A 13,627-nucleotide genomic window follows, 5' to 3' on the forward strand; every position below is an offset into this window, starting at 1 on the left:
CACAAGAATCACTGGACGACATTTGTTGTTTAATCCTAGATGGATATAAACCCTTGCAATGGAACCTCCACCATATCAACAAAATCCATGTTTCCATTGCCCACCACATAGTCATATTCATAGTTATGAAAATAGTGGTTTTGCTTTTCATGCGATAGTGATAACATAGTACTTTGCAAGTAATTTGGTAAAAATACTCAATTGACATGAGCAAGTGATGAACTTGCCTGAATACTGCAAAGTGTTGCAGTTGGATGGTGTGGACTAACCCTTGTCCTCTGTTTCTGAAAAATAGCATCATTGTCCGATAAGGGCAATGGTTAAAGAAGCAATTATGCATGATTCCAGTTTTAGGGTTTGTTTCCCCCTTCCGATGACATTATTATTTCATGTAAGAGGTTAATACTAAGATTGATTTGGAGATACTCTATTTAGGGTAAATACAACCTTGAAATGTTGTCAAGGTGTTTTTAAAGTCCAATTGCATTAATGGACCTATTTTCATTATTGAATATAATATGTATGATTTAAATAATTATTTAAATCATCAAATTAAGACTTATTCTTAGTTGTCTTCAAAAATTCTCTTTGATATTTTATTTAGATAGAGAATTTTATGCTGATCAATTTTCATATTTTTAATTATTTTTTTAGAGCTTTTAAACATTTCTTATGTAATTTCAAAGTTTCTGTTTTTAACTAATTTTGTGAAATGACCATAATGCCCCTGGGCCCCACCTGTCAGGGTGGCCCAACGGGTTAGGTCGCACCCGAGCCACTCTGTTGGCTCGGTCGGCCCACTCGCTCTCTCCTCTCTCCTCGCACCGAAACCCTAATCCCCTCACGTTTCTCTGGCGATTCTGTGGTCGCCGCCGCCTTCGTCGAGATTCTCCGGCCATCTCCGGCCAACTCCGGCGACGGGATGCGGCGGATCTGAACCGCCTCACGATGGCGCTACAGGTCCACCGGCTCGATCTGGACCTAGTCCCCTCCTTCGTCTGCCCCCATCGTGTTCGCCCGCACGGTGAGGGGTTGCTCACCGGCACTTCTGGTGCCGTGACGCCGCCGTGGGTGCTGCCGTGGGTGCTGCCGTGGGGCGCTCGCGCTCGGCGACGCCAGGCCAGGCAGCGGCTTGGCGCTGCCATGGGTGGCCCGTGCCACCGTGCCGCCATGGCACGTCGTGTGCTTCGCTCCAGGTACGCGCCTCCATTTTTCCCCTTCTTCTCCTTCTCTGTGCTGTGCTATACTTTGCGTATGCTGCTGCTGTGCGTATGCCGCTATGCTGTGTGCTGCTGCTGTGCTCTTCTGTGTTTCCTAGCTACTTCTGTTCATGGTGATCTCCTGCTGTGGCCCTCCTGTACTTGCTCATGAGCATCCAGTGATGCCCATGGTCTACTGGCTTGCTATTGGCCCTACTGGCCTTGGCCAGTGTTGCCTAGGCCGTGCTAGTGCTTGCTGTTCTTACTGAATTCCTGTTCTGTGCCTCATTCTAGTTGCTACACTTGCCATAGTTCAAATGTATTCATGTGTGATACCCTGGCTGGTTTACAGTGTGCCATTTCTTGCAATTATGCAAGTGCCAGAGCCATGGTGGCTTATTCTGGTGCTCAGATTTAGGATTGTGCTCAATTGAGCATTACTGTGGGATTAACACGGTTATTCAATAATAATCTGATATGTGCTTTGCTTGTGCACCTTGATCCAGTGGCTCATCATGCCTTTGATGTGCTCTGGATACAACCATGCATTATTATTGGATTATCTGTGAAGCATCTATTGATTATCTGTGGCTTTTCAATTCATATAATTCCTGTGTGATGCCAGTGATTGATTCTAGCATGCTTTGGCATGCTCTAGCAGACTCTGGTGATCAATTGATCACCACTTGCTTGTGGATTGCATGCTTGCTTGCTACTTGTGCCAATCTGGTGCTCCTCCTGGTGTCTGTGTGACACGTGTATTTATGCTGGTGTGTGTTGATGCTTGCTCAAGCATCATCTGATGCTTGCAGTGAGCCATTGGGTCACTGGCAAGGTGTTAGTACTTTGAGTTACTTATCTGTTTCATTTATCTGTAATTCCTGGCTTTACTAGATGGATAAATGATGTGAACTGTTTAGCAGTAATGATCATATGGATGAATTTAGTTGAGCTAGAGGGATGCCAATCATATATTGGGGACCCTAGCTCCATTTGAACCCTTCTGGGTAATGATATATGTGCTGGCTTGGTGGTTTGATTGCTTAAGTGGTAGAGGTTGCCTCAACAACCATTCTTGACTGTTCAGGAAGCTCCCACCTCTTATTGGCTTGCTGTGGTGAATAGATGCTTACTGGTTGATCCAGATCTGGACTTCCAGTGGCTCTTTGTTGTTGACAAACATGAATAGACACATATTGTCTATCAGTCTGATGGCATCAATAGCTATAGGTGTTAAGTATGTGGGCTAGGCTAGCTGTGTCTTCATCTGTTGCTGGATTTCTTCAGTTATGCATTAATTTACATAGCTGCTGTTCCCATAGGATGATTTCCTAATGGCCTTTACCATATTTGCTTGCACCAAATGGCTTAGTAGCCAGATGATGACACAAACATAGGGTATCTACCCACTTTGCTTTCTGTGACTTGTGCAAATGATGGATTGTATGAGCAAAACCCTGTTTGCTCATGATTTGTGGTATACCTCTCTCCAGCTCCTAGAAATGGGTGTTGGTGTAGAGGATAGCTTCTGTTTGAGTTGATTTGCTTCAGTGATGAACTGGTGCTTGTCCTGCTCCTCCTTGTGAGCTTGTGATCTTGGTTTATTTCTGGTAATTGGAAATAAGTGAAACAGCTCTAGCTGTTCACCTGTTCTTGGTGTTCTTGGGCTGTTCTTGGTGCCTGGTGACTTACCCTGCTGTTTGGTCGATGACTGAGCTAGGGTTTACTGTGGAAAGGTTTTATATGCTTGGCCCTTGCTTCTCTGGTCGACAACTCCACCTTTCCCTTTGGTGACTCACTGTGTGTGTGTGCTGCATGCACACAGCCCTGTGAGCAGGCTGTGTGTGTGTGTAAGCTGATGCTGTGCACTTGGACTTGGAGAGGATCAGCTCGGCTGATCTTTGTGCATATCCTCTCTATTCCATTTCTTTGCTAACCTGCCAAGTGGCAATGCCACTTGGCATAACTAGTTTCTTTGCTTTGTTGTGTGCAGGTTTCAAGCAATTGATCAAGATGATCCAGAAGATCATCCAGTCCAAGATCAAGTGAAGATGTTCTTGTAGTATTTAGGATAGAATCTATCCTTGTACCTTTCTTTTTATTTTCTTTTCTATTTTTCCCAATTTGTGTAATGTTTTGTAATATATCATATTTCTATTCTGGATATTGTAAATGACATTGTATTATGTGTGATTATCAATAAAGCTCCCATTTTCCTTAATGAGCTTTATATAATTGTTGTATTATTTATATTCTTGATTACTTATAATTATGTCTTGAATTAACTCAAGTTTGAATTATGAAATATCCATTTGATGTTTGAATTTGAAATTCAAATTCAACTTGGTTTGAATTCAATCATACAACTTAATTTGGAATTCAATCATGCAACTTAAGATTGTAATGCAATCTCTCTTCTCTCTTCTCAAAACCCTAATCTAGTTAAGTAGGAACAAGTTCATCGCACTCTCGAAACCCTAACCCTGTAGGATGTCGAGAGAGAAACCTGTCCCCCTTCAATGCAATTTTGTTTTAAAAGTGCGAAATTTCCCCATAATTTACGATGCAATGCACATCCCTTTCTAAAATCTACCCCTCGATCGTCTATAAACCTGGGACATTACAGCCTTTCCCCCTTAAAGAAAACTTCGTCCCGAAGTTGTGGTTGTAATACCTGAAGAGTTCAGGGTATGTTTTCCTCAGGTCTTCCTCCTTTTCCCAGGTGGCTTCCCTCTCGGGATGATGCTTCCATTGTATCTTGCAGTATTTTATGGCTCGATTCCTGAGTTGTTTCCAGTTCTCCTCGAGAATCTTCGCTGGCTTCTCGATGTATGTCAAATCTTGTTGCAACTCAAGCTCTTCATGTGATACTGGCTCATCTGGGGTCTTCAAACACTTTTTGAGTTGCGACACATGGAATACGTTGTGAACCTGAGATAACCTTCCTGGTAGTTCCAATTCAAAGGCTAACCCTCGGTTTTGACTCAGAATCTTGAAAGGTCCGATGTATCTAGGGCTTAACTTTCCCTTTACTCCAAATCTCCGAAGTCCTTTAATCGGGCTCACCTTAAGATATACCATGTCCCCAACTTGTGGCTCCCATGTCCTTCGCTTTTGATCGGCATAACTCTTCTGTCGGCTTTGGGCGATCTTGAGCCTATCTCTTATAATGTCAATAATTTGTTGTTTTTCCTTGACATAATCAGGATTGAACTCTTTGCTTGCTCCAGCTTCATACCAGCATATGGGTGATCTACACTTCCTTCCATACAGAGCTTCGAACGGTGCCATCTTGATGCTGCTTTGATAGCTATTATTGTATGAAAACTCTGCTAGTGGCAAGTGTTCCTCCCATGATCCTCCGAAGTCTAGGGCACAAGCCCTAAGCATATCCTCTAGGATCTGATTAGTTCTCTCCGTTTGTCCACCTGTCTGAGGATGATAGGCGGTACTATAGTCCAACTTGGATCCTAAGGCTTCGTGTAGTTGCTTCCAAAATGCCGACGTGAACACGGATCCTCGATCTGACACGGTCTTCTTGGGCACTCCATGTTTACTCACGATCTCTTTGATATAAAGATCGATGAGTTTCTCTCCTTTATCTTGCTGGTTCACCGCTAAGAAGTGTGCACTTTTCGTCAACCGGTCCACGATTAACCATATCATGTCCTTCTTTTTATTGGTCATGGGTAGTCCGATGATGAAATCCATTCCTATCTCCTCCCATTTCCATTCTAGAATGGGTAAAGGTTGTAACTTTCCTACCGGACTCTGGTGTTCAGCCTTCACCCTTTGGCAGGTATGGCATTCCGCCACATATTGTGCTATTTCTCTCTTCATATTATTCCACCAGAATAACTCCTTTAGATCCATGTACATCTTTGTACTTCCCGGATGTATGGAGTATGGGGTTTGATGGGCTTCCCGGAGTATTACTTTCTTGATTTCAGCAATATCCGGAACGCAAATCCTTTTCTGGAACCACAATGATCCCGATTCTCCGCGGTGAAATTCTGATGGTCTTCCTTCATCTATCCTTCTCATCTCCTCCATGATGAATGGATCGTCCAACTGACCCATCATTATCTCATTCTTCAAGTTAACATTTAGCTCATCGGCTACTTGTAAATCCGATAGTCCTTCATGAGCTTCTTTCTCCCAAAGTTGTATCTGGGCTTGGCTTATTTCCTTCCTCAACTCCGGTGATAACTCTTGTTCCACTCCTCCGGTGCTCTTCCTACTTAAGGCATCTGCTACAACATTGGCCTTTCCTGGAGTATAATTGATGGTCAAATCATAATCCTTGATTAGTTCTAGCCATCTTTTCTGCCTCATATTGAGTTCCTTCTGAGTGAAGAAGTATTTGAGACTTTTATGATCCGTATAGAGCTCACACTTGGCTCCATAGAGAAAATGTCTCCAAGTTTTAAGTGCAAATACAACTGCTGCTAATTCTAGATCATGTGTTGGATAGTTCACCTCATGAGGTCTGAGTTGCCTTGATCCATAAGATATTACCTTCCGATCCTGCATGAGTACGCAACCCAATCCATGCTTGGATGTGTCACAGTACACGGTGTAATCCTTGCCAACTTCAGGAACTGCTAACACCGGTGCCGTGGTGAGCTTCTCTTTCAGAGTTTGAAAACTCTTCTCACACTCCTCTGACCACACGAAAGGTGTGTTCTTTCTTAACAGCTTCGTCATTGGTCCCGCTATCTTGGAGAATCCTTCAACGAATCTCCGATAGTAACCTGCCATTCCTAGGAATCCTCGGATTTCCTTGACAGTCTTGGGTGCTTCCCATTCTAAAACTGCTGCTACCTTGCTCGGGTTAACAGCTATTCCATCTTTGCTAATGACATGACCAAGAAATTCCACTTGATCTAGCCAAAATTCACACTTGCTGAACTTGGCATACAGTTGATGTTCTCTTAGTGTTTGCAACACTAACCTCAGATGTTCAGCATGTTCTGCTTTGTCTTTGGAATAGATCAAGATATCATCAAAGAATACGATGACAAACTTGTCTAGATATGGCATGAAAATCTTATTCATGAGATTCATGAAAATTGCTGGGGCATTGGTTAATCCAAAAGGCACTACAAGGTATTCATGATGTCCATACCTTGAGACAAAGGCTGTTTTTGGAACGTCTTCCTTCTTGATCTTTATCTGGTGATAACCGGATCTTAGATCAATTTTGGAGAAGACTCCCGCGCCTCTAACTTGATCGAATAGATCTTGTATTCTTGGAAGTGGGTACTTGTTCTTAATTGTGACTGAAAGATCGAGATGTCGCCTAGAGGGGGGGGGGGGTGAATAGGCAATTACAAACTCTTGCGGATTTGTCTTGTAAGAATGCGGAATTAAACTATCGTTTAGTTTACAAGCACAAACCCTAAATATGCTAAGCTCAACTAAGTGTAACAATAGCAACTAGAGCTAAGCAAGATAGGCACAAGATATATGTAGCACAAGTGATAGCAAGATATATGTACTTCAAGCACGATGGCTATCACAAGGAAAGAGAGCTCTGCATAGAAATAACCGAGGCACGCGGAGACGAGGATGTATTCCCGTGTTCCCTTGCTTTGCAACAAGGTACGTCACGTTTGGAGGAGTGGAGGTCCCACGAAGGATTCCCCGCGCCACGAAGGCTCACCCTATTCTCCGAACCACACCCACGAAGGATAATGGCCCTTTCCTTATGGTTAGCTTTTCCTCCGCTCCGGAGATGGGAAGCTCCACAACCACTTCACAAGCTCCACAAAGGACAAGCCCGGGCCCCTTCACAATCTTCCACGAAGAGATCACCGGGACACCAACCAAGCCAACTAGGAGGTCACCCTCCAAGAGTAACAAGCTCACGGTCTCTCACTCGAACAAATCGTGGTGGAGAGCTCAACACTATGCAATGATGCAAAGCAAGAACACCGGAGGTGTTCAAGTCCTTCACACTCAAATCCCACCAAAGCAACGAATGCTAGGATGAGATTGGAGAGGAAGAACAAGGGGGAAAGTCAACCAAAGACTCCAAGATCTAGATCCCAAGAGATTCCCTCACTTAGAGAAGAAATGGTTTGGTGGAAGTGTAGATCTAGATCTCCTCTCTCAAATCCTCAAGTATGAGCAAGAATGGTTGGAGGAATCAAGGGAGAGAGCAACTTATTCAAATGCAACAATGGAGGTGAGAGAAAAGGGAAGAAGTTCTTGTCTCAAGGTGGGAGAAAGGTATTTATAGTGGAGGAGGAAGAAATAACCGTTGGGGAGAAAATAGGGTGAAAAACGCATAAAAAACGGGCAGAAAAAGTGCTCACCGGTTGCTACCGGCCGACCGGATCAAGGCTGAGGAGGCCGGCGGCCGTCCGGTCCGACCGGCCCAGCAACCGGCGAGGCGGAGGCAGCCGCTGAGCGGCAGAATGCCCAGGCCGCACGGGGGCGGCAGGCCGTGTGGGCCTTCGGCGGAGAGGCGGCCTGTGGGGATTCCGGCCGGACGGGGGCTGCCGGGCGGGCCGGTCGTGGACACGGCCCAAGGCCGGTCACGGGTGGAGAGGGCCCAGCCCGGCCAGGAGGCCGGTCAGGCCGGGCGGCAGCCGAGCGGGCCGGCGTGCAGCCCGGCGAACCGGTCGCCAACCGGCTGCCCCGGTGGGCCGGGCGTGCAGCCCGGCGGACTGCCGCCAACCGGCTGCCCCTCTTTTCTTTTTCCTCTTTTTCTTCTTTTTCCTTTTCCTTTAATAACCAGTGCTCCCGAACTCCGATTCGAATGAAACCAATTTTGTTTGGAAGATAACAACAAATGCTATCCTATAAAAAGTGCAAACTCAAGAATCTGTAGAAGGGAATTTTATCATGAATATAAAAGGTAGAACCTTATATCATGAATAACCGGTAAAATTACCCAACCTCGAAAACGCCATAGAAGATGCATGCGAACTCCGTTTTCGATGAACTTGGGCTTGTTGTAAAGCTAGCAACGAGCTCAAGAACCTCACATAGAGAAACACCAAGAAGAAACAAGGATATGCAAAGTATGCAAAGGATTGAGCTCCCTAAGACGATGTGATCAAGTTACTCAACCAAAAGCCCCTCTTAATAGTGCGGCTATCTATCCTATAATCCGGTCTCCCAACATCCACCTTGAGACCGGTAAAAGGAAAACCTAGCAAGGCCATACCTTTGCCTTGCGCATCCCGCTTGATCTTGATGATAACTCTTCAAGCTTCACTCAAGCCGGAATGCCTCACTTGACCAATGTTGCTTCGTGAAGACTCACAAATGCTCCCCCATACACTATGATGGGAAAGCTCCATTGATGCACATCTTCACTAGTCCATTATCACCAAATGGACGGCAAGCTTCAAGCATGTGATTCACTTGAGATGCTCATCTTGAACTTGCCCAACTCAACCTTGTATCTTCACATACTCACTTAAGATAGAGCATGGCTAATATTGAGTTCCACATAAGAACTCGATCTTCATTTCTTCTTCTTGATCATATCACATATATATATCTTCATACCGATGATCTTGATGCCAATACACAAGGAATACCTTTATCTTCATGGCATCCATACTTGAATCCAACACATGGAGTACAAGTAGTACCTATGGAATATTCCTTCATATAAACTCAATGAAAACATTAAACATTAGTCCATAGGGGTTGTCATTAATTACCAAAACCACACATAGGGGAAATGTACCCTTACAATCTCCTCCATTTTGGTAATTGATGACAACCACAATAAGAGGGTTTATATAATGAATATTAGAAACAAGTACACAACTTATCCGAGAATAAGTTGTATACAAGAGGTTGTATTTGATATGGTCAAGTAACACAAAGCTACTAGCCCATATCAAAACCGGCTCTACTCACACAACTACAACAAATGCGAGAGATGTGAGTAGAACTAATATATATAGTGAAAACTCCCCCACAATGTATGCACGTGTGATGAACATGAATTCATTGCATACATTGTCAAGATTAACCTTTGGGACAATTTCCACTATATATATACAACCATGCAAGACATATAAATATGGAATGCATGAGAGGCAAAACACTTAAGCACAAACCAAACTTAAGAATAAAACCGTTCCCTTAAACCCTCTAAACTTCTCCCCCATTGGCATCGATTGTCAAAATGGGTGAAAACTTAGAAGGCCAATATAATGTGAGTTCCTCCCCAACGTGTGCACTTTTCATAATTTGAGTGGAATCAAGTGCACATATCCAATGACGAATACTTGAAGGAAGCCAAACTATATTGAGGATCAAAGATTGCATAAAGATAACATGGTGAGTGAGCTTCAACAAATAAAGCAAGCAATCAAAGATCCAATTGTACAAACAAAGATATCATGATAAGAGAGATATAGTGCTCTAAATAAAAATAAGAAAGCTCCCCAAGGTTCGTGCACAATTTATAATGTTTGCATTTGAATACAATATGCACAAACATGGAATCCTCACTCCCTATATATCATTTAGAGCGCAACTAAGATAAAGAGAATATGCTTATCAAGAACAACTTTAGTCCAATAATTACGTGATATGAGTGCAAGAAGGAAAACAAATAAACCAGGCACTCATAAATCTCCTTTACCAACACCACTAAGAAACAAGGATAAAAGATGGTCGGCAAAGAACAAAGATATCAAGGTGATGGATTAATGCTCTTATGTATATAAGTTTCTAAAGTGGACAAAATGATCCATAAAGAAACATGCACGCACAAGAGGTTAACAAAATAAATAGGACTAGATATCTAAGATGAAGTAATAACATATACCAAAGGATGTTTGCTTAAAAGCATATATAGCCTATGGCTCCACTTTTCACTTATGGTATATGAATGAACTTCAACCAAATAAAATCTCAAAAACATCACAACTAACAATAAGGGAAGTAAGGCTAGTTGGAATGTTTTGAGAAAGGCAACAAGTATCACAAATACGGATTTATTTCACAAATTCATCAATATTGCACACAAGAGCTATTTGAGGAATTGATATGCAATAAATTGCTAGAGGGCATATTTGTGATAGGTGAATCATAAAATATGATATATATATATATATATATATAACCTATCATATGCATCTTCTCAAATTACTCAAATGTTCAATAAGAAGTTTTATTTTAAAAGGGTTTTTCAAGAACCGCAATATTTTCGAAATAAATAATTTCATGCCAAGATACAACCTACAAGAGGTTGGATGCTATATGAGAATGCATGAATAAGATACTTGTTACCGAGATAGCAATGGCTTGATGTAGTAGATAAGAGTTCATCGATCATCCTAGCTTGACTCCAATTCTCATATGGTGACAACACCTTCCTTATAGATGAGACAAGCCTCCATTGCATCTCCAATGTACCTAAAACATCATTCAAGTACATCTTGGTCCCCAAACTTATTGGGTCCAACATGGTTAGAATAACCACAATATATAGGACACACTCCATATAAACATGTGCATATTTAGATGAAATTTGAATTTCATGCACATCTTAGCCATTTAGGATTTGATGGAGTATATCCTACATAATGGATCAAAAGAAAGCAAGCATGCTACAAGTATAAACAAATTACATATAAGCATGCACCAAAACTTTTAAAGATCCAAGAAAGATATACTTTGGACAAAACACCAAAAGAATTAAATAAGGCATAGAGGTGTCACAAAACAAATTTGTTGTCCAAATAATATCTAAGAAGCAAATCACAAACAATTTGTTCAACAAAGTTCAACAAGTGAACTAAGAAGAGACCATTGAGCATAAAGGATGAAATAAAGCAAACATGCTCAAAGATTTATCTCATTCAACAAATAAAGCATAGAAGAAGGAATGAGATAGCAAAACTCCCAAAGGAGCAAGGTTCGAACAAATAAACCAAACCCACTACACTTTTCACAATGGCACGATGTACCGTAAGGAAAAGGGATGTATTGTTGTATTATTTATATTCTTTAATGAGCTTTATATAATTGTTGTATTATTTATATTCTTGATTACTTATAATTATGTCTTGAATTAACTCAAGTTTGAATTATGAAATATCCATTTGATGTTTGAATTTGAAATTCAAATTCAACTTGGTTTGAATTCAATCATACAACTTAATTTGGAATTCAATCATGCAACTTAAGATTGTAATGCAATCTCTCGTCTCTCTTCTCAAAACCCTAATCTAGTTAAGTAGGAACAAGTTCATCGCACTCTCGAAACCCTAACCCTGTAGGATGTCGAGAGAGAAACCTGTCCCCCTTCAATGCAATTTTGTTTTAAAAGCGCGAAATTTCCCCATAATTTACGATGCAATGCACATCCCTTTCTAAAATCTACCCCTCGATCGTCTATAAACCTGGGACATTACATGAAACAAGAAATCCAAGAAGTTCTCCTGCAGGGATGCCAAAGGAACACTTCGTTGGGTTCAATTTGAGATAGAACTTGTCGAGGTTGTCGAAGGTTTCCTTCAGATCCTCGATTAGCGTCGTCCCCTTTTTTGATGTTATGACGACATCGTCGATGTACACTTGTACGTTTTCCCAATTTGTGTCGCCAAGCACTTCTGCATCATCCTCTGTTATGTTGCTCCCACGTTTTTCAAACCAAAAGGCATTGTTCTATAGCAAAACACGCCATAAGGTGTGATGAATGCTGTTTTGACCTCATCTTCTTCTTTTAATCTGATCTGGTTATAACCAGAATATGCATCCAGGAAGGAAAGACATTCGCACCCTGCCGTGGAGTCGATAATTTGATCGATCCTTGGGAGGGGAAAGTGATCCTTTGGACAATGTTTATTGAGACACGTAAAATCGACGCACATGCGAAGGACTTTACTGTTTTCTTCGGCACCAATACTGGATTTGCTACCCATGTGGCCTCTGTATGCAGCTCCTTGATAAAACCAGCTTCTCTTAGTCGATCGATTTCTGGCAGCATAGCTTTGCGGTTTGGCTCCGAAAAACGCCGCAAAGGTTGTTTGATTGGTCTCGCTAGTGGATCCAAGTTTAGGTGGTGCTCGGCAAGTTCCCTGGGTACTCCTGGCATGTCAGCTGGACACCATGCGAAGATTTTCCAGTGCTCACGGAGGAACTCGACGAGCGTGCTTTCCTATGCGAGGTCCATGTCTGTCGCAATGGACGTCGTCTTTTTCGGGTCTGTCGGGTGAATCTGCACCTCCTTAGAATTTTTCTCGGTGTTAAAAGTTGATTCTTTGTTTGGCCTTCCTACATCTGGCAACACATCATAATCAGTTGTGAGTCTTGATGCCATGTATTCTGCTTGCATCCCGAAAGTTTCTGACAGTCGATGAAAATCCTTATCACACTTATCGGCTAGCGCAAAGCTTCCTTTGACTGTGATTGGTCCCTTAGGTCTAGGCATCCTCCACAACAGGTACGTGTAATGTGGTACCGCCATAAACCTAGCATATGCTGGTCGTCCCAACAAAGCGTGATACTGTGATGGGAAATCCACGACTTCGAACTCCAGCCTTTCTATTCTGTAGTTTTCTCGGGTCCCGAACTGAACGTCAAGATTAATCTTCCCTAGCTGATATCTTGGCTTCTCCGGTGTGATACCGTGGAATCGTGTGTCGGTTGGTTTCAGGTTTGCTAGGGATATGTTCATCTTCCTTAGTGTATCTGCATACATAACGTTTAAACTGCTGCCGCCATCTATGAACACTCGAGATACATCGAATTCTACAATTACTGCTGGTAAGATGAGTGCTGACTGCCCTGGTCGAGGAACTTGCTGTGGATGATCAGCTATTGTGAAGCCAATATCTTGCCCTGACCAGTTAAGGTACTCGACTGTCGGTGGAGGCATCTTCTCTGCCATAAACACCTGTCGCGAGATTACTTTCTGAGCTCTATTGGATGGCCTGCCTTTCTGAATCATCGAGACCGCTCCGTTAGAGTTGGGATCAACATAAGGCGGTGGAGCAGGTGCTGCCGCTATTCTGAGCTGATGTCGATTTTCGTCCGTAATCGTGGGAGGAGGTGGCAAGTGAATCTCACTCCTGGGTCCTTGAGGATTTCTGTGCGCTGCCTGAGCATTAGCATGCCCTGCCCACCTTAACATTGCCTGTAAATTTCGGCAATCCTTTTGCAAGTGTCCTGACTGTCTTTTTCCATTATTGTCGAGATAAAAATGCATCTGACACGGCCCGTTCATCATCTCTTCAGGGGACACAAAAGGTCTCTGGAACCTTGACCCGGTATTTTGCCTGTTGTTTCGAGAGTCATCTCTATTGTCACCTCGCTGCTCGTTGCTCCTCTGGTAATCATCTATGTTGTTTCCTCCGGCGCTTGCTCGGAAGCCAGCCGAAATTTGCCCAGGAGCATCATAACTCGAGTACTGCCGAGGAAATCGTCGCCTACTTTGATAATTTCGG

Source organism: Lolium perenne, chromosome 3 (assembly GCF_019359855.2).
Source record: "Lolium perenne isolate Kyuss_39 chromosome 3, Kyuss_2.0, whole genome shotgun sequence".
Lineage (NCBI taxonomy): Eukaryota > Viridiplantae > Streptophyta > Magnoliopsida > Poales > Poaceae > Lolium > Lolium perenne.